Raw genomic sequence first — 27,874 nt, 5'->3', positions numbered from 1 at the left:
AACGTTATTGACAAGAAAGGCAGCATGGTCACGGCTGAGAGGGATGGACACTCCATAACTCGAAACTCTTCACATTTCAAAATTATTCCTCAAAATAATGACAATGGACATTCTCTGGGGGAAGATTCGGCACTCAACAGTGGAGAGAATCACCAGGAGGCAACAAGTTCTTCATTAATGGACACCATCGCTGAGCCCAGACGTTATCCATCAAGAGAGAGAAGGGCTCCAACCAGACTTATTGAAGAAGTGTGACTTCTTTTCTTTAACAGGGCAAAATGGACATACGTTTTCTTGGACATTTTTCTTGTTGCATCATTAGTTCATGTTATTTTATTTTAGTTTTATTCGTTTAAAAAAAAAAAAAAAAAAGGGGATGTTGTAATATGCATTAATTAAATCTTGTACCTTGTCTCTTTAAGAAAGATGAGATGTAGAGAATTGTGGGTAGTCACAGAGAGGAGGGGGAGAAGTTTAGTTTCACTTTTGTTATGCATGCAGAGGCAAGCTTATGCAACGTGCTAAAGAGCAATAAAGATAATGAAGATTTACTAGTGTGGATTACTTCCAAAGTGTGGACATTACAGTGTGGCTGAGGCTCTGCTATGTATTCAAGCAAATGTAGCTGGAGGAAGGGGCACAGAGTCCTGTGCTGCTGACATTGCTGGACCCACTAACAACAACATAAATTGCCGTCCAACACATCTTGAAGGAGCTTTCTGGATTGTACAACTTTCTCTGGGTCACTAAGAATAATTAATTGTAAGTGATCCCCACCCTGAAATGAGCCATTTACATGGGGAAACGATAGCGCTCCCTGCAGTATTTTTAGAATCTTATTCCAATCAATGTGACATCAGTTTATTGCCAAGGATGTGTTGGGTCATCAAGAACAAGAGACGGGCTACCTTTGCAGCAGTTGCAGTAATCACCTCTATTATCTGTAACCACCCTAGTATGTCTAAGGACAGCAGTAGCGGTGGACTTCTTGGAGTAGTAAGTAGGAGGCTAAGGCCGGCCTCACACTAGCGAGTTTTACGGACGTAAGAGCGCAGAAATTACGTCCGTAAAACTCGCAAAATAAACGGCACAATTATTCTCAATGGGGCTGCTCCTATTAGCCGTATATTACGGTTCAGTATTAGGCCGGTTTCACACGTCAGTGGCTCCGGTACGTGAGGTGACAGTTTCCTCACGTACCGGAGACACTGACTCACGTAGACCCATAAAAATCAATGCATCTGTTCAGATGTCATTGATTTTTTGCGGACCGTGTCTCAGTGTGCCAAACACGGAGACATGTCAGTGTTCGTGGGAGCGCACGGATTACACGGACCCAATAGAGTTAATTAGTCCGTGTAAAACACGGACCTCACACGGACATTCTCCGTCTGGGGTCCGTGTGCGTGCAGGAGACAGCGCTACAGTAAGCGCTGTCCCCCCCACATGGTGCTGAAGCCGCCATTCATATGTTCCCTGTAGCAGCGTTTGCTGCAGAGAAAATATGAATAATAGTGTTTAAAATAAAGATCTATCTGTCCGCCGCCCTCCCACCCCCTGTGCGCCCCCACTGTCCTGAAAATACTCACCCGCTCCCACGTTGGCTGTCACTCCTTCCTCTCTGCCCCGCGCCTCCTACTGTATGCGGTCACGTGGGGCCGCTCATTTACAATCATGAATAGTCGGCTCCGCCCCTATGGGAGGTGGAGCCACATATTCATGACTGTAAATGATCGGCCCCACGTGACCGCATACACTAGAAGCCGCGGCCAGACCAGGAAGCAGCGAGGGAGGCGGGTAAGTATTTTCTGAACAGCGGGGGGGGGGGGGGGGGGCGCACAGGGGGTGGGGGGCCTGCGGACAGATAGATCTTTATTTTAAACACTATTCTTCATATTTTCTCTGCAGCAAACGCTGCTGCAGGGAACATATGAATCGCGGCTTCAGCGCGATGCAGGGTACCACACGCGTGGGTACCACACGCTCCGTGTGGTACCCACTCGCCATACGGGCGGCACATGTGTGCCGCACGTATGGCCTACGTGAGTTCCCAGGCACACGGACACGGATAACTCCGGTACCGATTTATTCCGGTACCGGAATTATCTGGACGTGTGGGACAGCCCTTATACGGCTTTCTACGGCCGTACAAAATCGCAGCATGCTGCGTTTGTCAGCGTATTGCGCAAAAATATTGCTAATGAAAGTCTATGGGGGCGAGAAAAATACGGATTCCACACGGACCTGCAGTGTGACTTGCGAGAAATACGCAGCGCTGTTAGTGAAAAGTCGGTAATTCAATTGCCGGCTTTTCATTTCTCCTGCACAAACCCGACAGGATATGAGACATGGTTTACATACAGTAAACCATCTCATATCCCTTTTTTTTTGCATATTCCACACTACTAATGTTAGTAGTGTGTATGTGCAAAATTTTAGCGCTGTAGCTGCTGAAATAAAGGGTTAAATGGCGGAAAAAATTGGCGTGGGCTCCCGCGCAATTTTCTCTGCCAGAATGGTAAAGCCAGTGACTGAGGGCAGATATTAATAGCCAGGAGAGGGTCCATGGTTATTGGCCCCCCCTGTCTACAAACATCTGCCCCCAGCCACCCCAGGAAAGGCACATCTGGAAGATGCGCCTATTCTGGCACTTGGCCACTCTCTTCCCACTCCCGTGTAGCGGTGGGATATGGGGTAATGAAGGGTTAATGCCACCTTGCTATTGTAAGGTGACATTAAGCCAGATTAATAATGGAGAGGCGTCAATTATGACACCTATCCATTATTAATCCAATTGTTGGAAAGGGTTAAAAAACACACACACACATGATTTAAAAGTAGTTTAATGAAATAAACACAGCGGTTGTTGTAATAATTTATTGTTCTCTCAATCCATCAGGAACACCCTTGCTTGGAAAAATAATAAACGCACAAGATACATACCTTCTGGTGAACCGTCTCTTCCCACGAAGTAATCCATCTGAAGGGGTTAACTAATATTACAGGCACGAGCTGCGATAAACCACTCGCTCGTACCTGTAATCCCCGGGTGCTGAAAGGAAAGCAGTGATCTATACTTACATTCAGTCGCGGTGAGGCGCCCTCTGGTGGATGTTCTCATGAACTGCAGCCTGGGAACTTTTTCCCACGCTCCAGGTCATATGAGGACATCCACCAGGGGGCGCATCACCGCGACTGAAGGAAATGTAGGTCAATGATCTACATTTCATTCATTCGCCGGGGATTACAGGCACGGAGCACAGCTGCATTTAGCAGGGCTCCTGCCTGTAATATTAGTTAACCCCTTCAGATGGATTACTTCGTGGGACGAGACGGTTCACCAGAAGGTATGTATCTTGTGCGTTTATTATTTTTCCAAGCGAGGGTGTTCCTGATGGATTGAGAGAACAATAAATTATTACAACAACCGCTGTGTTTATTTCATTAAACTACTTTTAAATCATGTGTGTGTGTGTTTTTTAACCCTTTCCAACAATTGGATTAATCATGGATAGGTGTCATAATTGACGCCTCTCCATTATTAATCTGGCTTAATGTCACCTTCCAATAGCAAGGTGGCATTAACCCTTCATTACCCCATATCCCACCACTACAGGGAGTGGGAAGATAGTGGCCAAGTGCCAGAATAGGCGCCTCTTCCAGATGTGCCTTTTCTGGGGTGGCTGGGGGCAGATGTTTTTAGCCACGGTGGGGGGGGGGCAATAACCATGGACCCTCTCCAGGCTATTAATATCTGCCCTCAGTCACTGGCTTTCCCACTCTGGCGGAGAAAATTGTGCGGGAGCCCACGCCAATTTTTTTTCCGTAATTTAACCCTTTATTTCAGCAGCTACGGCGCTGAAATTTTGCACATACACACTACTAACATTAGTAGTGTGGAATATGCAAAAAAAAAGAAGGGGATATGAGATGGTTTACTGTATGTAAACCATGTCTCATATCCTGTCGGGTTTGTGCAGGAGAAATGAAAAGCCGGCAATTGAATTACCGGCTGTTCACAGATATCGCGCTGAATGAAATCTAAATACAGAATATATATATATGTGTCTCAATAATATATATATATATATATATATATATATATATATATATATATACTGTATATATGTTTTCCCGAACATTTGAGCACATAAATCCATTAGATGTCGGTTTTGCAAGCCTGCGAGAAAATCTCGCAGTACGGATGCCATACGGATTACATACGGAGGATGCCATGCGCAAAATACGTTGACACACCCTGACTACGGATCAATATTTTGGGAACATTTCTCCGTATTACGGCCGTAGTACGGACGTATAATACGTGGCGTATTGTCTTACGCCAAGTGTGAGGCCGGCCTAAGTAGTTGGCAGATCTACCTCTTATTGTCAGCGAATTTCTGATAATCAGTGCCCCATATGAAGGAATTGACCTTGTAATATACACCCAGGACACCTGTCCTGAATTCTGCCTCCATAAAGTACACAAACGTCTGTCACCCTTTGTCTATTGCAGCTACATCTCCTGACTTTTTCTCCTTACAAATTGTCACGAGCAGGGGATCCAGAGGTCCCGTCTTATTTCGTGATGTTGATCCAGTATCTTGATGAACGTACTCAGTAGCATCTTCTTAAATTGCTGATTGTTGTCACTTTTAGATATCTTGGATCTGACCTTGTGACTGGCGTCAGTAGTAGTGTATGTGCTCCATAATCGAAAATCAGATATTCTCCACCACCAAGCAATGTCGGACAGCTGCACATGTGTATGATATATGGTGCAGCAAGAAATATTGCAGGGGCTTTTTTAATTTTTTTAAGGGTATGTGCACACGTTGCGGATTTTTATGAGCGGATTCTGCAGAATTCGCTGGTAAAATGACCTGCGGATTCCCTGCGGGTTTTCTGCAGATTTTGTTTGGATTTCGCCTGCTTTTTTACACTTGCAGATTCCTATAATGGAATAGGAGTAAAAACGCTGCGGAATCCGCACAAAGAATTGACATGCTGCGGAAAATAAACCGCTGTGTTTCTACACAGAATTTTCCGCAGCATGTGCACAGCAGATTTGGTTTTCCTTAGGTTTACATGGTACTGTACACTGCACGGAAAACTGTTGCGGATCCCCAGGGCCAAATCCGCTCCGCAGCCAAATCCGCAACCTGTGCACATACCCTTATTGTTTTCTCTTTCAGTTCCTAGGGGGAGGTCATAGTCATCATTCACGCCTCCCTTTCCTCTCATAGGTAGCTGTCTCACTCACACTGAAGCTGCATTCACCTCCTCCCCTCCTAGATAGATATTGTTGGACAGTAGAAAAGTGTGCCCTTATAAGATTTTTAAGCTTTATGCGTTCACATGTACTTCTTTTAAGCAAAACTAGTGTTATAGCTATATTGGTACTTCTAGAACAACAACCAAAAATGTAAAAGGTAGTTACTGAGAATACTTAAAGGGATGCTGTCAGGATTATTTTACTACTTAAACTAGTGGCTAATCTGTGTTGGTCTGTCAGGAGTTGAACCCAGCAGCTCTTGTGCACCAGGCAGCAGCTCTTTCCTCTGAGCTATTCAGCTCACTGGACAGTTACTTGCTAAATTTGATACTAGTACCTGTTTTGTTCTTGATGTCTCCACCCAAGTTCCTGATTGGCTCACCCTGTGATCTCCTGATTTAGCATCCTACTTAAACCTGGCACTGCACTTCCTTCATCTATATATATAATCGTCTAAGGGGCACTTCCGTCTGTTTGTCTGTCTGTCTGTCTGTCACGGAAATCCCAAGACGCTAATTGGTCGCGGCCAGCGGCTGCAACCAATCAGCGACGGGCACAGTCCGGAAGCGAAATGGACGCTCCCTCCTCCCCTGCAGTCAGTGCAACCTCCATACTCACCCCCAGTCAGCGCCCGCCGCCCACATAGCGTTTTAGTGGTCCGTTAAACCGACTGCATTACACCGTGGCATAGCGCGGTGTAACGCAGTCTGTTAACGCTGCGTTTAACACTTATTAACAGTATCACTGTGTGACAAACTTTTTACTATTGATGCTGCTTATGCAGCATCAATAGTAAAAAGATATAATGTTAAAAATAATAGAAAAAAAATGGTGCTATTCTTACCTTCCGCCGTCAACCGATGCGCGCGAGCGGCGAGGCTTCCGTTCCCAGAGATGCATTGCAAAATTACCCAGATGACTTAGTGGTTTCGCGAGACCGCATCGGTTGACGGCAGAAGGTGAGAATACTATTTGTCTGCTACATACTATGTGGCTGCTATGTACTACGTGGCTGTGCTATATACTACGTGGCTGTGATATATACTATGTGGCTGTCTGTTATATAGTACGTGGGCTGTGTTATATACTATGTGGCTATGCTACGTGGCTGTGCTATATACTACGTGGCTGTGCTATATACTACGTGGGCTATGCTATATACTACGTGGCTGCTATATACTACGTGGCTGTGCTATATACTACTACTACTGCTGCTCTTTTTACCAACCTCTGTCTATATCCTGACTACGTTACCTTTTTATCCTCCCAACTACACTGCTTCTCCATGTACCGACCTCTGGCTATGTCCTGACTACGTTACTTGTTTATCCTTTCAACTACACTGCTGCTCTGTGTACCCACCTCTGGCTATATCCTGACTATGATTCCTGCTTATCCTCACAACTATACTGCTGCTCCGTGTACCGACCTTTGGCTATATCCTGACTACGATACTAGCTTATCCTCCCAACTATACTGCTGCACGGTCTACTGACATCTGGCTATATACTTACTATGTTACCTGCTTATCCATACACTTATACTGCCACTCTGTGTAGCGACTTCTGGATATATCCTGACTATGATAACTGCTTATTCTCCCAACTATACTGCTGCTCCGTGTACTGACCTCTGGTTATATCATGACGTTACCTGCTTATCCTCCCAGCTATACTGCTGCTCCATGTGCCGACCTCTGGCTATATCCTGACGACGTTACCTGCTTATCCTCCCATCTATAATGCTGCTCCATGTACCAGCCTCTGGCTATATCCTGACTACGTTACTTGTTTATCGTTCCAACTATACTGCTGCTCCATGTAACGACCTCTGGCTATGTCCTGACTACGTTACCTGTTTATCCTCCCAACTACACTGCTGCTCCATGTACCGACCTCTGGCTATGTCCTGACCAAGATTCCGGCTTATCCTCTAAACTACATTGCTGCTCCATGTATCGACATTTGGCTATATTCTGACTACGATTCCTGCTTTTCCTCCCAATTATTCCGCTGTTCCATGTACCGACATCTGACTATATCCTGACTACATTACCTGCTTATCCTCCCAGCTATACTGCTGCTCCATGTACCGACCTCTGACTATATCCTGACTACGTTAACTGCTTATCCTTCCAACTATACTGCTGCTCCATTTACTAACTGTGGCTATATCCTGACTATGATTCCTGCTTCCCTTCCAGCTATACTGTTGATCCATGTACCGACCTCTGGCTTTATCCTGATTACGATTCCTGCTGCTCCGTGTAATGACCTCTGGCTATATCCTGAGGACGCTACCTGCTGGTGCTGCCCCTAGTGGTTGCAATATCAATACTCCAACTCAGGTCGGTCCTAGAACAATAATCAAAATTAAACCTGTCTTGTAGTAATCTGGTGTGTCAGCACTGAGAAAGCAAGCTTTAAAACCATATACAAATTTGCATGGAAGTGCCTGGTGGCGTGTTTATGTATCTGAGTCCTGGGTAATTTGCTTGTCGCTTCAAAGCTTGATTTCTCTGCGCTGAGATCATCAAATCATAAAATACTCAGCGAGAAAAATTAAGGTATATGAAATAGAATCTTTCAATAATGCTGAAAAGAGAAATGACCTCTTGCAATAAAGTTCAAGAGGTCCCGGACCTTTCCAGATTTTAGAATATCCCAAACTCCATTTGTTGCACCCACACTCTAAAAAACAAGAAAAAAAGAAGCAGTGAAGTAAATGTCCAGCTATGATGATGCTTCAACTGTATTTTATTTTTCCAGTTATTGAGGGGTTCCAGTATAAGGGCATCCCTCAAAATCAGGGCTGGCCCGAACATATAGGCGAACTAGGCGGCCGCCTAGGGCGCCGACCCTAAGAGGGCGCCAGAGAAAAAATAGAAAAAATTATTAAAAATCTTTTCAAAAGGCAAAAGGTGTATGGAACGGAGCTGAATGTGTATGAGGTGTATGGAGCGGAGCCGTGTGTGTACGAGATGTACGGAGCGGAGCTGTGTGTATGAGGTGTACGGAGCAGAGCTAAATGTGTACGAGGTGTATGGAGCGGAGCCGCCTGTGTACGAGGTGGATGGAGTGGAGCGCATGTGTATGGAGCGCAGCCGCGTGTGTAGGAGTAGCTATGTGTGGCCATTATACGGTACGAAGTATCATGTGCAGCCAATATACAGTATGGAGCATCATGTGTGGTCATTATACAGTATGGAGCATCATGTGTGGCCATTATACAGTATGGAGCATCATGTGTGGCCATTACACAGTATGGAGCATCATGTGTGGCCATTATACAGTATGGAGCACTGTGTGGCCATATTTTTTGTTTATAATTATTCTTTATGAAACAGTGTGATCAGCAGTGCTAAATGGGTGTATTTGGGACGTGAATATGGGTGTGGCTAGTTATGAATGGGTGTGATCAGAGGCGTGGCCTAAAATTTGCCACGCCGCGCTTCGCGCGCCGCAAACTTTGTCCCTCTTTCCCATCTTCAAAAGTTGGGAGGTATGTTAAAAGTAGTAGGGGTGCAACAAAATAGTTTCCCCTAGGGCGCCGTAATCTCTCGGGCCGGCCCTGCTCAAAATCATTTTCCCACATCTCCATATGAAGTGTCAATAAATGTTGGAGTGAGGGCCCTCTTTATCTAACACATATGGAAAAGCATTTACTGCTAGAAACTAAAGGGGGCATCCCATAAACAACATTTATCCCCAATCCACAGCTTATATGATTAGTGTGGGAACACTGGGGCTCTGTCTACTGAGATCCCCACTGATCCCGAGAAGGTTCCCTCTGTGAATTGAGCGGTAGTGAGTAAGTGCTACCACTCCTCAGATCACTGTCTACAGGAGTGGTGGTCGCACATGCTCAGTTCTGCTCCTTCACACAGGACTCTTAAGCACCTCACGTTTTTAGGTTAGGCAGGGGTCCCGTTGGTAGCCCCCCAACGATTATACATTTATCACCTATCATAATTATAAGCTAAACTCTATGAAGGATAAAGGATTAAACCAAATGGCAAGATCACCTAAGTAATAAACTGGTCGAAATTTCCACAGCGACCTCTGAGAATAAATTACAAAGAAATACCCAGGAGAGGGTCCTGTAGTGTCTTATAGACATCTTAAGGAATCATTGGGGCATGAAAGCTCCAGAGGGAAATGCTTAGATACATTTAATTGGAAAATGAGTCAGTATCCGAAAAGCGGGCCCATCTGCCATAGCAGGACTATCAGCAATTAGAGCATATCCTGGGGATATGAGCTTGCCTTATCTGGAGCCCATAAAGATATGAGGCTTCCAGGTGGATGAAGGTCCTGATTGTAGCAGGGGGTATACATTTATATTATACAAGGTCAATCCTGCCACAAAACTGAGGAGTCAGCTTTGTAGGGAAAAGAAATCTAGAAGAAATTAGATCAGCAACTTTCAGATCACATTCGGTACTTGCATATCTAGGAGCAATGTGAAATCTCATGCATCAGTATTTAAGGGACATTTCATGGATGCTACACTTTTCTATAGGGCATATAGGCATTTAGCATTTACTTGCTCCATTTTTATCTTGAGGAGAGAGCCGGTAAGCGTACCATTACTAGAGGAGCCAATACGATCTTGTATTTGGTAGATGACCACTTGTTATATGGTCATAGGCATAACATCTCTCCTTGTGGAAAGTGACGTGCCTGATGTGTAAGGAGACTTAATGACCATGCAATGCTCCTCTGGGATATAAAATGTCAGGCATGTCACTCTCCACAAGGAGAGATGTTACTACTTAGACTCCAGTCACAGACCTCTCCTACAGCCAAATCAGATCTGATGCTTTGCACTGATGAGGGCAAACACACCGAAACACGCGTCTGCAAATTGAGATTCTGGTTTGGCTTTTATCCCAAGTCATACAGCAAGGCTCGTTAAAGGGTTGATATGGGCATTTAAGATTGTTACTTCCAGTAGGTGCCACTAGATTTGAATAGTCAATTTGCTTATTTAATTTCCCAGAGAGCATTGCATGGCTTAAAAGTCTCCTTACACTGGGATATCAGGCATGTCATTCTCCACAAGGAGAAATGTTACCCCTTAGATCCCAGTCAGAGGCCTCTTATTCAGCAAAAATCAGATCTCATGCTTTTCACTGAGAAGGGGCAAACACACCGAAACACGTGTCTGCAAATTGAGGTTGTGGTTTGGCTTTTATCATATGTCATGGGCAAGACTCGTTAAAGGGTCAATTGACTTTTAGCATTTTATTTCCAATAGGTGGCACCAAAGCTCTAGTCCTCTTCCTGTCTAAATAGAAAATGTGCATAATGTAGGGTCACGTAATACTACATTTTGCCTGTGGGGGCCGTTTTTCACTGGCCTTAATGGTGGATACTGAAGTTAAAAAAAAAATCTAAATTTTTTGAGTCGTACTTTTGATCAGGATGGAAAAGTGTTTTAGCTGTTATATCTGCTATTGGAAAAATACTTGTTGCCACCCAGCACAGCTATCTTTATAACTCATTCAGTCATTTCTCTCGAGTTTAGAGATGGACGCTTTCCTCCAATCAGAATGCACAAGTTGGCAGATTTATGGGATTGTTACTCACTACTTTATCTCAATGTTGCACTTCTCTCATGTGCAATTCCCAATATCTTTCTTTATTACGCTTTTCCTTTTTTATGAGGTCTGGTGTGACCTGGGTCACTATTCCCATTTTGTTTGTGTGCTACAGCACAAAGCTCAGGACTATTGGAACTATAGCCTCCTGTGTTTTGCAGCGCTGGTTGTTTTGCTGCGCTCATGCAGGATGTAGCGATGTGAGTATTTGAACTGTGATACTTCACTGCTGTTTATTCAGAGGTTGGGGTGACCCAAAAATATTCTATTATTTGTGGTTTGAACTGTGGTTACTGAGAATACTTAAAGGGATGCTATCAGAAATATTTTACAATATATTATTTACTGTATAGGTACTCGAACAACAATAAAAATTATACCTGTCTTGTAGTAATCCGATTTGCTAGCATTCAGAAATCAAGCTTTAAAGTCACATGCCAATGTTATGGTTGTGGACAGAGTTCCTTCCCTGTCCTCTTGGGGTTAATTTGTATAGCCTCCTTTTGGTTTGGGGAGGGCTATATTTACCCGCCTTCATCTAGGGATCCTTGTCAGTGATACGTCTGTCTTGGCTGTGTGTCTGACCCCCTGGTGTGCTTGCATACTGTTTAGTCCGATTGCTTTCTTGTGTATGACTCGGCCTGTTTTCTCGTCCTGTGCTTTGCCTTGTGACTCTGTGCTTATTGTCTGTTTCTGGCTCTGACCTTCTGCTTGGTACTTCCCTCCTGTCTGCCCCGTTTGTACTGCACCGCTATCTTCGGCTCCCCGACCTTTTTGCTACGTCCCGACCACGCTTACGTCTCACCCTTTTGGCACTACATTGACCTCCTGGCTTGACCTTGGCTCGTTCAGACTACTCTCCGGCTTCGCCGGTCACCGCCGCTACTCGGCATCTGGCCCCGCCTCCATCCACTCCCCCAGAGGTCACGTGCTTCAGGTCCTGCGCTCCGGGAGGTAAGCTCACCACAGCGCTCTTACCCTCTTTGTCCTTCTGTAACACGTGCACAGACTCCTGCTGAAAGTCTGCAGCAGGGCTCTTGACAGCCAATTAGTATTGAAGTGCTTTGGGGTGTGTCACTTTGAGCAAATAGACACGCCCCCAAATGCACTTCCAGACGTATTTTGCATGTAGTTTCAATCCTTGATTTCACAGCGGTGGCACATCGCATTGCTACAAGACAGGTATCATTTTAATTATTGCTTTAGGTACTTTACAGCCAAGTTACCAGATTCAGTAGTAACATCATCCTGACAAGTCCCTTTAAGTTGGTGAAAGATAGTACAAAACTGAAAGTTCAGCAATTTGTTAAGCTTTTAAGCTCTCTGCTTGCCATCACTAAAGGGACTATTCTTATTCATATCCAGAGACTGGAGAACCAGCACAGACTTAATAGTCACAGCAGAGGGTTTGCTACAATTGCATCCAGTCTGGACAATCCTCAGTGAACAAAACAGACAGGATTCCACTTCAGCCTTGCATCCATTATCTTATGGATGTCATTTTTTGCTTTTTTTGCCTCGCAATATGGTCCAGTGCAGGCAGAGTAACATCTGTACAGAGGTTTTCTCCAGATACTCCAGCCTCCTCTCAGACAAAAACATGCCTCAGTTAATTGGCTTGCTATGAGCTTCTCCCTAGTGTGCAAGCTTGAGGTCAGTAAATTAGATTATCAGCCGCAGAGGGACCAATAATAATCATCTTTATTTGTATGGCACCAACATATTCTGGAGCAATTTACAATTTGAAGGGTATATGTATAAAAAATGAGTCAGTGCCACCTAACAAAACAAATCGCATCAACTATCCACTGAAGATATAACTTATGGATTGATGGATACCTGATCACATCGCCAGAATGAGGTCCTGTGTCCCTGATTTAGAAGGAGTATCCAAGTGGGTGCATGGGATTCCGTTTCTGTGTAAAAGTGGGGGGTCTCTGATCTTCACTGATATAGCAATCCTTACATATGCCGAGAAAAGGAGATGATTAATTACCGTGATGATACCACTTTAACAATCCAAACACTATAAGCGAGGTACCTGCTCGTAAGAGCTTGGAATTTAAGAGAAAGTAGGAAGAGAGACAAGAGGTAAAGAGCATTTGATAGTCTGTCCATCGTTTGTGCTCATAACTTGCATGTGCCGTCACCATCCCAATCTGTGTGTGTCTGTACAGATGTGAAGTGCATGGAGTACGAGAAATACTTTTTGGATCAAGGCACGATTTATGAAATGCGTGAGGTCTGCCTACAGGATTTCTTTGAGTTCATGCTCACAACAGTGTTGTGAATTAACTTGATTTCTGGGGTAGTGCATTCAAGAGAGCTGGTGCAGCACAAGAAAAGTTTTGGAAGATGATGGAGGAAGTAAATCTTTGATCATTGGCAGAATGGAGAACACGGTTACGGTGGGAGACATATAGCGCTTAATATAACTTATTCCGTATATATTGCTGTGTCTACCTCTATCAGTTTCCCACCGTGTATTGAGAACATTTCCCTTATGAGTGTATTACGTTAGTTACATGGTTTATAATTAAGCTTCGGGAAACTGCATTAATAGCATTTTAATTGGAGTAAGAGGCATGCAGTCTGCCCCTGATGTGACATCTGTAACCAAGCAATGGTGTTTCGCCGGCGCTCGTTTGCATAGGTCAATGTCCGTTGAAGTGTTTGGGATCTATAATAGCCACATTAACATGGAGAAATACACAGCTGGCAGGTGTTATTCCGCAGATCCCCGCTCTGTAATGTGTTTATCTTCAGAATACGCTCTCTTGGCCACTTGCAAACAGCCTCTATCTAGGCTGCAATTAGGAGCAAATTGTACTAAACACAAACCTGGGTCTTTGGATTTTGTCCTAATTTGTATACACAGCCAGTACTTTTACAATTTTATCCCCATAAAGGTATTGACAGTGTGGTGCAGGGGAAGGAGGGTCTCCGGACAATACCTGCAGCTCCCATCATGTCATTGCAGCTGTCAATACATGTTGGGAAATGTAGAGTTAGGGTATGTTTCCACATTCAGGAAACGCTGCGTGTTTGACGCTATGTAGAGCCACAGCGTCAAACACGCAGCGTCCAGATGTTACAGCATAGTGGAGGGGATTTCATGAAATCCCATCTCCACTATGCATTAAAAGACGCATGCGGCAGACCCGCGTAAACGGACATTTCAGAGCGCAGCATGTCCTTACAATGCAGCGACGCGTCAAACAACGCATGAAAAACGCAGGTGACCTGCCAGTGACCTCAGGTGCAGATTTGGTGCAGATTTTACCTGCGTAAAATCCTGACCAAATCCTGATGCAATCCTGAACATGGACACATACCCTTAGTTCTTGTTGTTACATGCATCGGGCTCACACAGTGGGGTGGATCCTCTAAGCCCAAGGTCCGGGTGGGCACCTGGGCCATGTTTGTCGATGCAGCAGCCAGGTGGAGCTCACGGAACATGGGCACGTAAAATGCAAGGTTACTGGAAACCACAGACAAGCACTTGAAGTCCTCCACTGACAGGTAGCAAAGTTACTGGAAACCGCAGACAAGTAACTCAGAAGCTGGAAACCACACAGCTGGCGACCTCCTGATGACTGTGGACTGGACCATATTGTATAATATACACTCCATAGTCCTTCATATAGTCTAATGTAACCCATAATCTTTCATATAGTATAATGCACTCCCCATAAGCCTCCATACAGTATAATGCACCCCTTAGTCCCCCATTTAGTATAATGCACTCCCCATAAGATTCCATATAGTATAATGCACTCCCCATAGTCCTCCATATAGTATAATGCATTCCCCATAGGCCTCCATACGTATAATGCACCCCATAGTCCTCCAGATAGTATAATGCACTCCATAGTTCTCCAGATAGTATAATACACTCCCCATAGGCCTCCATACAGTATAATGCACCCATAGTACTCCATATAATATAAAACATTTCCCATAGTCTTCTATTTAGTATAATACTCTCCTCGTAGTCCTCAATTTGTATAATGCACCCCCATAGTCCTCCATATAGTATAATGCACCCCATAGTCCTCCATATAGTATAATGCACCCCATAGACCTCTATATAGTATAATGCGCACCCCTTAATCCTCCATATAGTATAATGCACACCCCATAGTCCTCCATATATTATAATGCACATTCCCTAGTCCTACATATTGTATAATGCACTCCCCATAGGCCTCCATACAGTATAATGCACCCCATAGTCCTCCAGATAGTATAATAATTTCCCATAGTTCTCCATATAGTATAATACACTCCCCATGGTCCTCCAATTTGTATAATGTACCCCCTATAGTCCTCCATATAGTATAATGCACCCATAGTCCTTCATATAGTATAATGCATTCCCCATAGTTCTCCAAACAGTATAATACAACCCCTATATAGTACACATAATATAATGCATTCCCCATAGTCCTCCATACAGTATAACATACCCCATACTTCTCTATAAGTATAATGCAGTCCCCATAAATTATTCATAGTATAATGCACTCCCATAGCCCTGATAGAGTATAATGCAGCCACCATATGTTATTATACAACCTCCACATAGTATAATGCAGCCCCCATATAGAATAATGCAGCTCTCACAGAGTATAATGCATCCCCATAGAGTACATATAGAATAATCCAGCCCCGTAGTCCTCCAGTATTTATGGCCACCATGTACTCACTAATTTAAAAAAAAAAACCAACATACTAACCTCTCCTCGTTACCCCACTGCTCCAGTCTCTGTAGTGTGCCTCCGCAGCAGCTCCACTGCCCGACACAGCATGGAGCGCGATGAAGCATGTCACTGCGTCAAACACAGAGAGGCAATTATGGGAGAGGAAGTGTCTCCTGAAGCTCTCTCCTGCATCATTGCTTTCAAATGTATTGATAGCTATGAAGGTGATACAGTTGATTGCGCAATGCGGGTGTCGCAGCCAGCGCTGGCACCGGGCTCCCCCCTTACTCATGAGCCCAATAATGGCCGCGTGATGTGCCACTATTAGCCCAAATGCCTATTAGTCCTAACGATGGCCCTTACACAGCACCCATTGTTATCAAAGAGCCAGCTTTGTAATGCATTGATCTCGCGAATAGTTCAAAATTTAGCAATTAGAGCTCCCTCTAGTGGCTACAGGATTTTACCTGCAGCTTTTATGTAAGAGATCAGGCATAACTGTAGAGATATGTATTGTCATAACCCCATGGGATTTTCAGGTATTTTATCCCATCATCTTTTCTATTGACAGACGAGAGTAGAAGAGGCTGGTGTAGAGCGACGGTAAGAAGAACACCCACCCCGATTTTGGTAAGTTCTTCTTTTTTTTTTTTACTATTTTTATACACTTTTTTTTACTATTTGAGACCTACATGTCTCATACTTGATAACTTTATAGGATACTTTTTCTTAATTTACTGAAGAATGCCCCCATTGCGGTAAATTTCACTTTCTCCCCATTCCGCCTTTATTCCGCCTCTGCCCACCAGGGCTTGGTGTCACTAAAATTAGCAAAGTTAGAGGAGCCCTTCTGGGAGATTTGCCCATTTTTTAATTTTTTATTTTATTATTATACACCCAGGAGACACGGTGACACCCACAGAGCCGGGTTATTTAAGAGACCCTATAAACAGGCTCAAGTCACCAGTCATATGGGTTTTGTCCTATCCTATACGGGGGACAGAGAGAGCGAAACCCCACATCTGTGAGGCCCTTATGTGAAGTCATAGGCAGTAAGGGACTACACCACCGCAGCGCAAGGGAAGGCTACTGATTTCCACCTGGACAAGGGAACTCTGGAGTTGCCTCCAAACCGGCCGGACTCTGCCTGCCCTGTGATCTGATGCTCTGGACTGTGGATGCTGAAGTCTTCAGTAAAGGTTGTAACAACTCTGCTGGCATCACGGCATGGCCTCTCATCTCTCACACTATCTTACCCACTGCTCCAGGTCATGTTGTGGTTTTTGTTTCTTGCCAGCCCCATATTCTGTGCCTCTACTCTCTGCATGCTTCCTGGCTGTGTGCATGGGGGGCGGCGCCTGAAGTCTCTGGTTCTAATAGGAATCAGGTGCACCTGTCTAATCTGTTCCTGACCAATTACCAAGAGGCCTCCAGTATTTAGTGCAGCTCCACCCAGTGGACTGGGCCTGTGCAATGTGTTAACTCAGGTGGTGTTTTGCTTCTGAGCTGCCAGGCCTTGCTTTGTGTCTTGCCTTCTCTGAAGGCTGTTCTCCTTGCTTTGCCTTGTATCTTGTTTGTCTGCCCTCCAGGAGCCTGAATATCTTGGTCCCTGTGTCTTTGCTCTTGTACCTTGTCTTGTTCCATTACCTTGTCTGAACATTGTCCTATCTCTGTCTCCTTGTCTGTGGTTTCTTTCCCTGCTCTGCCTTCACTCTGCTCTTGGCACTGCACTCTGTGCCTTCACTCTGCTCTTGGCTCTGCACTCTGTGCCTTCACTCTGCTCCTGGCTCTGCACTTTGTGGTTCTACCCTTGTCTCTCTGCTGCTTTGCCTTAGCTCTGCACTCCTGCGGTTCTGCTCCGTTCTACTTTGCTCCGCTCTTGCTGCTGCAGAACCTCTTGCTGCAGCTCCTGTCCGCATACCTTGCGGTTTCGCTGGGCTCTTGCTGCTGCAGAATCTCTTGCTGCAGCTCCTCTCCGCATTCCTTGCGGTTCCGCTCTGCTTAGCTTCTGTTGCTGCGCTATCTCTTGCTGCTCTACCGCTCCTATCCACAGCCTTGCGGTTCTCTTCCTGTGTGAACAGGTCCCAACCTGTTCCTTCATACTCTTTTCCTTCTGGCTTGTTTCCATACATGCATCTCCTGTGTGAACAGGTCCCAACCTGTTCCTTCATACTTCATTCCTTCCTGCTTGTTTCCTTACCTGCACCTCCTGTGTGAACAGGTCCCTACCTGTTCCTTCATACACCACACCAACTTGCCCTGTGTCTCTGCCATACCTGCCAGCCCTGTGTCTCTGCCGTACCTGCCAGCTCTGTGTCTCTGCCGTACCTGCCAGCCCTGTGTCTCTGCTGTGCCTGCCAGCCCTGTGTCTCTGCTGTGCCTGCCAGCCCTGTGTCTCTGCCGTGCCGGCCAGCCCTGTGTCTCTGCCGTGCCTGCCAACCCTGTGTCTCTGCCGTTCCTGCCAGCCCTGTGTCTCTGCCGTGCCTGCCAGCCCTGTGTCTCTGACGTGCCTGCCAGCCCTGTGTCTCTGCCGTGCCTGCCAGCCCTGTGTCTCTGCTGTTCCTGCCAGTCCTGTGTCTCTGCCAACTGTGTCTCAGCCGTGCCAGCCTACTCGTCTGAGTTTAATCCGTGCTCATCTGCTAGTCCTGCCTGATGCCCACACCAATCCTGGTGTTCCAGTTTCCCAAATGGGATCAGCAGCCACAGCCAGACACCACCTTGAAGTAGCACCTGGCAGCTGGCTGCCGCACAAGCCTGACCTCACCATCAGAGGCTCCAGTGAAGACCAAGGCAGCTGTCATAGTCACGCCCATTCCAGGGTCGTCTGGTTCGTGGCACAGTGGGGCCACAAACCCCCGGAGCTCACGCCTACCAGTCAGAGCGTGAACGTGACAGTTTGACAAAGGTAAAGAGACTACAACCTTGTGTCCTCGTTCTTCTCTGCGCCTCTCACCATACCACCATCTACACACTGGGAAGCCCTGGGGACATACTTCACCTGTGGGAAGGTATACCATCTAGCTGCCATAACATCACCCCAGCGGACCCCTTAAAGCAGCGTCGGTCACCCTGACCGAATACCACAGGTGGCGTCATGAACATAAACTCTATCCCTTTAAAGACCTATCCCTTTTACATGGGCGCCCTGGGCCATGGACCGGGTCGCAGCCACCGTGACATCCCCCCTGTGAAGCAGTAGGACCCGGTACCGAGTACCCCTAGCCCGCGGGGTGACTTATCTTTATATACACTAAGGGAATGTGCTATACATAAGTGAGTACACTATATACTAAGGGACTGTGTTAGACATAATAATGGATAATAACGTCTTCCTCCACCTCCCCATTCCTAAATCCATTATAAATCCCCTTTCCTCTCATCCCAATCCCCCACACCCCCATCCCATTATTGCCCTCTCCCCCACCCCCATGATTGCCTTCTTCACCACCTCCATTATTGCTTTCTCCCCACTACCTCCATCATTTCCTCCTCCCCCACCAACCCTTTCATTGCCTGCTCCATCAACCCAATCATTGCCTTCTGCCCCATCACCCTCATCATTGCCCTCTCTGTCAACCCAATCATTGCCTTCTGCCCCATCATTGCCCTCTCCTCCTGTCAGGACTCTGAACATTTTTTACCTTTTGTGCATTACTGCCCTTTTCCAAGATGGCGTCTTTGGTCTCATGTGCACTGTGTTTTCCTGCTATAAAACTCCACCCCAGCCTTCAGTCTGTGCTAGAGTATTCTGCCTTGCATCCAGCTCCTGACTCTGTTGACTCCCTGGCTGATGACGTCATCATTCAGCGTGGCTGTTTCAGAGAGAAAGTTGCCGGGATGTGCTGCGGCTGCTTGGAACGCGGAGAGGTGAGTGGTTGCTGTGTGTGTGCCTGCGTGTGTGTGGCTGTGTGTGTGTCTGTGTGTGCGTGTGTGTGTCTGTGTGTGTGGCTGTGTGTGTGCCTGCGTGTGTGTGTCTGTGTGTGTCTCTCCCTGCCTCCGTGTGTGCAGCTGTGTGTGTGTGGGGGAGGCAATGATAATGATGGTGCTGGAGGCAATGATGATGGTGGTAGGGGCAATGATGATGGTGCTGGAGGCAATGATGATGTGCTGGAGGCAATGATGATGGTGGTGGGGCAATGATGATGGTGCTGGAGGCAATGATGATGGTGGTGGGGGCAATGATGATGGTGGTGGGGGCAATGATGATGATGATGGTGGTGGGGGAAGCAATGATGATGATGGTGGTGGGGGCAATGATGATGATGGTGCTGGAGGCAATGATGATGATGGTGGTGGGGGCAATGATGATGGTGCTGGAGGCAATGATGATGGTGCTGGAGGCAATGATGATGGTGGTGGGGGCAATGATGATGGTGCTGGAGGCAATGATGATGGCGGTGGGGCAATGATGATTGTGGTGGGGCAATGATGATGATGATGGTGGTGGGGGCAATGATGGTGGTGGGGGAGGCAATGATAATGATGTGGTGGGGAAGCAATGATGGTGGTGGGGAGGCAATGATTATGGTGGTGGTGGGGGAGGCAGTGATGATGGTGGTGGGGGAGGCAATGATGATGGTGGTGGGGAAGAAAGCAATGATGGTTGTGGTGTAAAGGACAAAGATGGTAGTGGTGGAAAGGACAATGGTGGTGGGGGAGGAGGCAATGATGGGGGTGGTAATGAGTACAATGGTGGAGGGGGAGAACAATGATGATGGTGGAGGGGGCTGCATTATACCCTTTCAGGGGGGCTGCATTATACCCTATGAGGGGGCTACATTATAATTCTGGGGGGGCTGCATTATTCTCGGAGGGGGCTACATCATACGATATGAGGGGAGCTGCATTATACCCTATAAGGGGCTACAGTATATTCTATGGGGGGCTGCCTTATGAGGGCTTGGCATTATACTCTGAGGGGGCTACATTATATTCTGTGGAGGGGCTGCATTATATTATATGTGGGAGCTGCATTATTATCTCTGGTGGCTACATCATACTATATGAGTGGAGCTGCATTATGCCCTATGAGGGGGCTACAGTATATTCTATGGGGGGCTGCCTTATGAGGGGGTTGCATTATACTCTGAGGAGCTACATTATATTCTGTGGAGGGGCTGCATTATGCCATATGAGGAAGCTACATTATATTCTATGGGGGGCCTGCATTATACCTTATGAGGGGGTTGCATTATATTTTGTGGGGTGCTGCTCTATATTCCATAAGGGAGGCTACATTATATTCTATGAGGGAGCTGCATTATATTCTATGGGGGGCTGCATTATATTCTGTGGGAGGCTACATTATATTCTATGAGGGGGGCTACTTTATATTCTACGAGGGGGCTACCAACCCCTGCTACATAATTAAGATGTGTTCTACCTTATATTATGCACCGATATTATCGTGTATTACTACACAATTGATGGTCTTGAATTTATTTCTATGTAATAGTCTCAGGTTATTGCAGAGCAGCAACAGCTTACATGTCCAGCAAATGCAGATGGAAGTAAACACGAGCAGCAGATGAAGGAGGATTACTGGAAACTGGTGTATGCAGCAGGAACTCAGAGCAGAGTAGCAGGATCTCCACACAGGTTCACAGGAGCAGGTATATAGTCAGGGAGTAATCAGAAGTCAGGAGCTGGATGCAAGGCAGAATACTCTAGCACAGACTGAAGGCTGGGGTAGAGTTTTATAGCAGGAAGACACAGTGCACATGAGACCAAAGACGCCATCTTGGAAAAGGGCAGTAATGCACAAAAGGTAAAAAATGTTCAGAGTCCTGACACCTCTTCTGATACTTTACATCCTCCTCTGATTGTTTCTTTAGAGCCTATTCTACACATTCTTCTCTGATCATTTTATTAGAATGATTCTTCACATCCTCATCTTATCATTTCTTTATGCAAATTGTCTCTTCAGAGAGGAAGAGAACTAGAACTCTATTGCCACCTATTAGAAGGTAGTAATCCTACAAGTCAATGTCGACCCTTTAACGAGCCTTGTCACATGACTTAGGATAATAGCCAAACCAGAATCTCAATTTGCAGACACTGTGTTTCAGGGTACTGCCCCTCGTCAGTGCAAAGCGGAGATCTGGTTTGGCTGTGTGAGAAGCATCCGACCGATATCCAAGAAGTATCGTTTCTCCTTGCGGAGATTGTCTGTCATGCAGCTGCAGTGCAGTATAACGCAGTTGTAGCGCCCCCACTGCCGCAGGGCCGAGGGGTACCCGGTACCGGGCCTCTGAGTCTCTGCTCTGGGGTTGTCACGGTGGCTAGGCCCGGTCCGTGACCCTGCCGAGGGGCGTACAGGGATAGGTATGACGGATGATGGTGGTGGTGAGGCTATAGTGGTGCGGTGCAGTAAATAACGAGGACACCAGGTTGCAGTCTCTTTACCTCTTTACTGAAGATCTCTGGGTCCTCAGTCCGGAATACGGTTCACCAGGCTGCGCAAGTCCGGCCGGTCCAATGGCACCTCCAGAGTTCTCTTCACAGGTGGAAATCTGTGCCTTCCCTCTAGCGCTGTGTGTTGCGGTCCTTCCCTGCTGTGCTTACGGAAAGTCCCCACAACTGTTGTGTCTGTTTCCTAAGTTCCCTCACAACTCGATTAGATGATGTTCTGCTAATCCTCCGTCCCTCCCTGATGTTACGGTTAGGACGGCACCCGTTTGACGGGTAGGCTCGGAGCTCTTCCGGGACCCTAGAGTCGCCCCTCTCCACAAGTTGCCCCCCAAGACTGCATAGGTGATTTAAGTGAGACAGCCCGCCTTAGACTGACTGTCCTGCCGCTGTTTAGAGTATTGCTTGAAGCTGAATATTGTGATACTCCCTCGGCGTTCCGGCCACCGGTTTTGCGCCTCAGTAGGATGTTGCCTCGGTCTTACAGCACGACTCCTACTGGTATTCTCCTTATTGCTTGATCTCGTTTCTCACTCAGCACAATCTATCTCGCTTCTAATCCTTCCTTGGGCACCGCCGCTATCCTGAGCAGGCACGGTCCCGTTACGTTTGCTCTAGTTGCCAAGCCTCTGTCAGGATCCCACCCCTGACAGAGACCCTACTGTATCTTCCCCCACAACACCCTCTGCCACAAGGTGTTGCCTGGTTCCAACCCAGTCAGCTTTCTGATCTAACTTCCTGCCTGACCCCCAGTTTACCCACTATGATGGGGAGTGGCCTAGTGAATAGAACCCTTAGCTCCCCCCGGAGGCCCGACTGTGAAATGTATTGGTGTCTGTGATACCTGATCAGATGAACTCCTTCAGTGCCACTATACGCACCATAGCTCCCCTTAGTGGCGGAGCCACAGTACTGCAACGACCAGGACTCTGGGGCGCTGCACAATCTCCACCAGAAAAAGTTTGAGAGGGAAGTGAGACTGTGTACACAGAGAAGCACCACAGAGCAGCAGCACAGGCGAGAGAGTGGTCAGACAAGCCGAGTCAAAATACAATCAGAAGCAGAAGTACCAAAAAGGGATAAGCAGTAAACGTGGTCAGAAACAAGCCGGGAGGTTCAGCAGCGGTCAGAAGCGGATAAGACAAAGTGAGAAAGCAGAAGCGAATCCGAATACGAGCCAAGTCAGGAACCAAAGAATCAAACAAACAGAGAAACGCTGGGAAAAGGGCAGACAGAGGGAGTCAACAGACACGGGACAAGTCATGGATCACAGCAGGACAAATAAAGAGTTACCAGAGTCAGGTTCACATGCCAAAGGCAGAACTATAGCTGACACCACCAGCAGGATGCCTGGGAGCTAAATAGCAAACCCGAGCCCAGAATGAGGCAGAGCAAAGTTAACCCTTGACATGATCCGCCCGGAAAACGAGCAGACAGGGATAAACCCTGGAACGGATCATGACAGTCCCTCCTCTCAAGGGAGGGCCACCGGACCCCCAGGTTTCCCAGGATAACGTGCGTGAAATGCCTGGACTAATCGATCAGCATGGACAGATTGCTCCGGAACCCTAGATCGATGATCCTCAGGACCGTAACCCCTCCAATGGACCAAATACTGAAGTGAACTACGCACCATGCGAGAATCAACAATCCGTTCCACTTCAAACTCGGTCTGACCATCCACAGAGACAGGAGGTGGAGGGGATGGAGGCCCAGCAGAGGATGGTACAAATGACTTAAGAAAGGACTTAAGGTCCAAGGAACACATTGGGGATCCGAAGCGACGGAGGAAGCCGTAAGTGAAAGGCAACTGGATTGAACACCTCAATGATCTCATAAGGATCAATAAACCTGGGACCTAGCTTAGCAGAAGGAACCTTAAGATGAATGTTCCTGGTAGACAACCACACTTTATCTCCTACCAGTAATATAGGTCCTACAGACCGTCGCTTATCCACAAAAAGTTTATGTTTGCCCTGAGTCTCCCCAATGTTTTTCTGGACCTCCCTCCACACCTCCTCCAATGGTTGCACTGCCGTATCAGCCCCTGGACATGCTGAATTCAGCCTAGAAAATTCACGAAAATGGGGGTGAAAACTATTGTTACAGAAGAATGGACTGGTTAATCCGATTGTTAAATGCAAACTCAGCCACGGGCAACGAAGAACACCAATCATCCTGCTGAGACGTAGCAAGACACCTCAAAATCTGTTCAAGTGACTGATTGATCCTCTCCGTCTGACCATTGGTCTCAGGATGGTAAGCAGAGGAGAAGGTCAAGCAAACACCCAATCTTTTACAAAATGCCCTCCAAAATTTGGACACAAATTGTACCCCTCTCTCAGAAACAACATTCAAAGGCACGCCATGCAGCCGTACAACGTGCTCAACAAACAGCTTAGATAGTGTTTCAGCATTAGGCAATCCCGCCAGAGGTACAAAATGCACTTGTTTACTGAATCTGTCAACCACTACCCAGATTACAGTTTTGCCATTAGAAGGAGGGAGATCAGTGATAAAATCCATGGACAAATGAGTCCAAGGTCTATCCGTAATTGGCAATGGCACCAATTCCCCGGCCGGCCGGTTATGGGAGCTCTTAGCACGGGCACAGGTATCACAAACAGACACAAACAGTGATATCAGAGGTTGTGGAGGGCCACGAAAACAGCCTAGCAATGGCTTTCTGGGTGGCAGAGATCCCCAGGTGTCCACTGAGAGCAGAATTGTGGAACTCTCGGAGAACCCTCAACCGGTACTGAACCAGGACAAAGAGCTTATTGTCGGCAAAGGGCAAAGAGGGAGGAGCAAGAGACTGAGCCTTCCGAATCTCCTGCTCCAAATCAGAGGATACCCCCGCAACAACCACCCCGTGCTGAAGAATGGAGGAGGGAGGTTCGGGAGGTGATATCGGATCAAAACTGCGAGATTAGGCATCCGCCTTGACATTCTTGGAACCAGGCCGAAAAGTGACTGAAAAATGAAAACGAGAAAAAAAGAAGCAACCACCTAGCCTGTCCAGGAGTTAACCATTTGGAACATTCAATATACGACAAGTTCTTGTGGTCCGTAATCACCGTGATCTGATGAACCGCCCCCTCCAAAAATGCCTCCATTCTTCAAAAGCCAATTTTATAGCCAATAACTCCCAGTTACCAACATCATAGTTCCTCTCTGCAGAGGAAAACTTCCTGGAGAAAAAGGCACATGGTCTTAAATTGGTCAAAGTAACAGGTCCCTGAGACAACATCGCCCCCACTGCCACCTCTGATGCATCCACCTCTACAATAAACAGTTCAAATTGATCGGGCTGAACCAATACAGGAGCCGACATAAAACACTTTTTTAATATAACAAGTGTTTCAACCGCCAAGAGTGACCAAACCTTGAGATCAGCCCCCTTGCGAGTAAGATCGGTGAGTGGCTTGACCACCTGAGAAAACCCCTTGATGAATTTTCGATAATAATTGGCAAAACCCAAAAAACGCTGCAACCCCTTGAGGTCTCTGGGTTGCACCCAATCAACAATGGCCTGTACCTTTCCAGGATCCATCTGAAACCCATTGGCAGAAAGGATGATCCCCAGAAAAGAAAGCTCCTGGACACAAAACAAACATTTCTCGGGTTTAGCGAACAGAGAATTTTCCTATAACCTGTGAAGAACAGCACGTAAATGACCAATGTGGGATTCCTTTTCAGGCGAGAAAACAAGGATATAATCCAGGTATACAACCATAAAGCACCCAATAAAATCAGAAAAACATTGGTAAGACCAAAGGACATGACCAAATTTTCAAACAGACCATCGGAGGTGAGAAATGCCATTTTCCACTCATCCACTTCCTGAATGCGGATAAGGTTATATGCTCTCGTGAGATCAAGTTTGGAAAACCACTTAGCCCCAGACAATTGGTTATAGAGATCAGGAATGAGTGGGAGAGGGTAGGTATTTCTCACCGTAATTTTATTTCATTCCCGGAAATCGAGGCATGGCCGTAAACCACCATCTTTTTGTGACCTTTGCGTAGACTATCAGAGATAAACTTTTTCATAGCAGTACGTTCCGGGCCAGAAAGATTGTACAAACAGGCTTTGGGCAATTTAGAACTCGGAATAAGATTGATGGTACAATCATAAGGACGATGGGGTGGTAAGACCTCAGCCTCTTTTTCGGAGAACACGTCCCCAAAGTCCTTTAGGTACTCCGGTATACCCTCCGGACTAATGGCAGACACAAAAACAGCAGAAGGATAAACATTGGAACAATTACGACCCCATTTAACAACATCACGAGATCCCCAGTCTATAACAGGATTATGCCTCTGCAACCATGGGAATCCCAGCACCAGTCCCGCAGGAAGATTATGCATAACAAAACATAAAATTCGTTCCTGGTACAAGCAACCCACTTTGAGGAGGAACTCCTCAGAGACAAATTTAGGATATTGTGAGCCAACGGTGTCTTATCAATGGCAACGATATGGATGGGAGTCGCTAGCCTAACTGTCCCTAACTTTAACCTGGACACCAGACTAAAGTCAATGAAGTTCATGGAAGATCCACAGTCTACAAATGCTGAAGTGGATGCAAAACCACCTCCATAACACAGTTCCACCTCTAACAAAACTTTCTGAAATGATGAAAATGGTACCTGAGAGTCTGGATGACCTTCTCGACCATCACCAGACTTGGCAGCTTGTTACTCTCCCGATATCTTCCCTCACGTAATCTCCAGTCCTCCCAAGACCTCCTTCTCTCCTCCACACTTATTCGCTCCTCACCCAACCGCCTCCATGACTTCTCCCAAATATCACCCATCCTCTGGAATTCTTTGCCCCAACACGTCCGACTATCAACCACATTCGGATCCTTCAGACGGAACCTGAAAACCCACCTCTTCAGTAAAGCCTACAGCCTGCACTGACCCCGCTGCCTCCTCACCACTACTGAAGCTACTGCCTCACCAACACCTGAGCTCCTGCAACCCTCAACCTACTCTCTCCTTCCCCACCATCCTGTAGAATGTAAGCCCGCAAAGGGCAGGGTCCTCGCCCCTCTGTATCAGTCTGTAATTGTTAGTTTGTTTACTGTAAGTGATATCTGTTATTTGTATGTAACCCCTTCTCATGTACAGCACCATGGAATCAATGGTGCTATATAAATAAATAATAATAGTAATAATAGCCAAACCAGAATCTCAATTTGCAGACATTGTGTTTCGGGGTACTGCCCCTCATCAGTAATTGAGATTCTAGTTTGGCCATTATCCTAAGTCATGTGACAAGGCTCGTTAAAGGGTCGACATTGACTTGTAGGATTGCTACCTCCTAATAGGTGGCACTAGAGTTCTAGTTCTCTTCCTCGCTGAAGAGACAATTTGCATAATTAGCATATTTCGCAGAGGAGCCTTGCAACTTTAGGTCTCCTCATCTCGGCATGCTTAGCATGTCAATCTCTGTAAGGAGAAACAATACTTCTTGGATATCATTTCTTTAGAATGATTAATTAGATCATCCTTTGATCTTTTCATAACAATGATTCTTCACATTCTCATTTGGAAATTTCAGCAGAATGTCTCTTCACATCGTTCTCTGATTATTTCATCAGAGTGATTCTTCACAACGTCTTCTGATCCCTTCATCAGAACTATTCATAACATCCTCTTAAAATCTTTTCATTGGAATGAAGTTTCACATCCCTTTTATCCTTTCATCAGAACAATTCTTCACATAGTCTGCTGATTGTTTTATCAGAGCCTATTCTTCACATCCTCATCTGATCACTTTATCAGAAAATGTCTTAATTTCCTTCTCTGATTATTTAATCAGAATGATTTTTCACAACCTCTTCTAATCCCTTCATCAGAACTATTCATCACATCCTCTA

General features: G+C 46.2%; 1 protein-coding gene across 6 annotated transcripts in view; it reads left to right on the top strand.

The window, feature by feature from the left end:
- GNG2 (G protein subunit gamma 2) overlaps positions 1-27,874 on the top strand; it is a 227,317-nt gene that overhangs the window by 142,239 nt on the left and 57,204 nt on the right. For 2 of the 6 annotated variants that reach the window (XM_077270107.1, XM_077270115.1), the window contains exon 3: positions 16,152-16,210. The exons of 2 other annotated variants lie outside the window; for them this stretch is intronic. The gene's annotated coding sequence lies outside the window, so the exon portion shown is untranslated. Of the gene's footprint in view, positions 1-7,478; positions 7,623-16,151; positions 16,211-27,874 lie in introns of all 6 variants that reach the window. 2 more of the 6 variants (XM_077270125.1, XM_077270145.1) reach the window with 2 other exon arrangements.

This window comes from Ranitomeya variabilis, chromosome 1 (assembly GCF_051348905.1).
Source record: "Ranitomeya variabilis isolate aRanVar5 chromosome 1, aRanVar5.hap1, whole genome shotgun sequence".
Taxonomy (NCBI): Eukaryota; Metazoa; Chordata; class Amphibia; order Anura; family Dendrobatidae; genus Ranitomeya; species Ranitomeya variabilis.
This window is presented reverse-complemented; position numbering and strand designations above follow the sequence as displayed.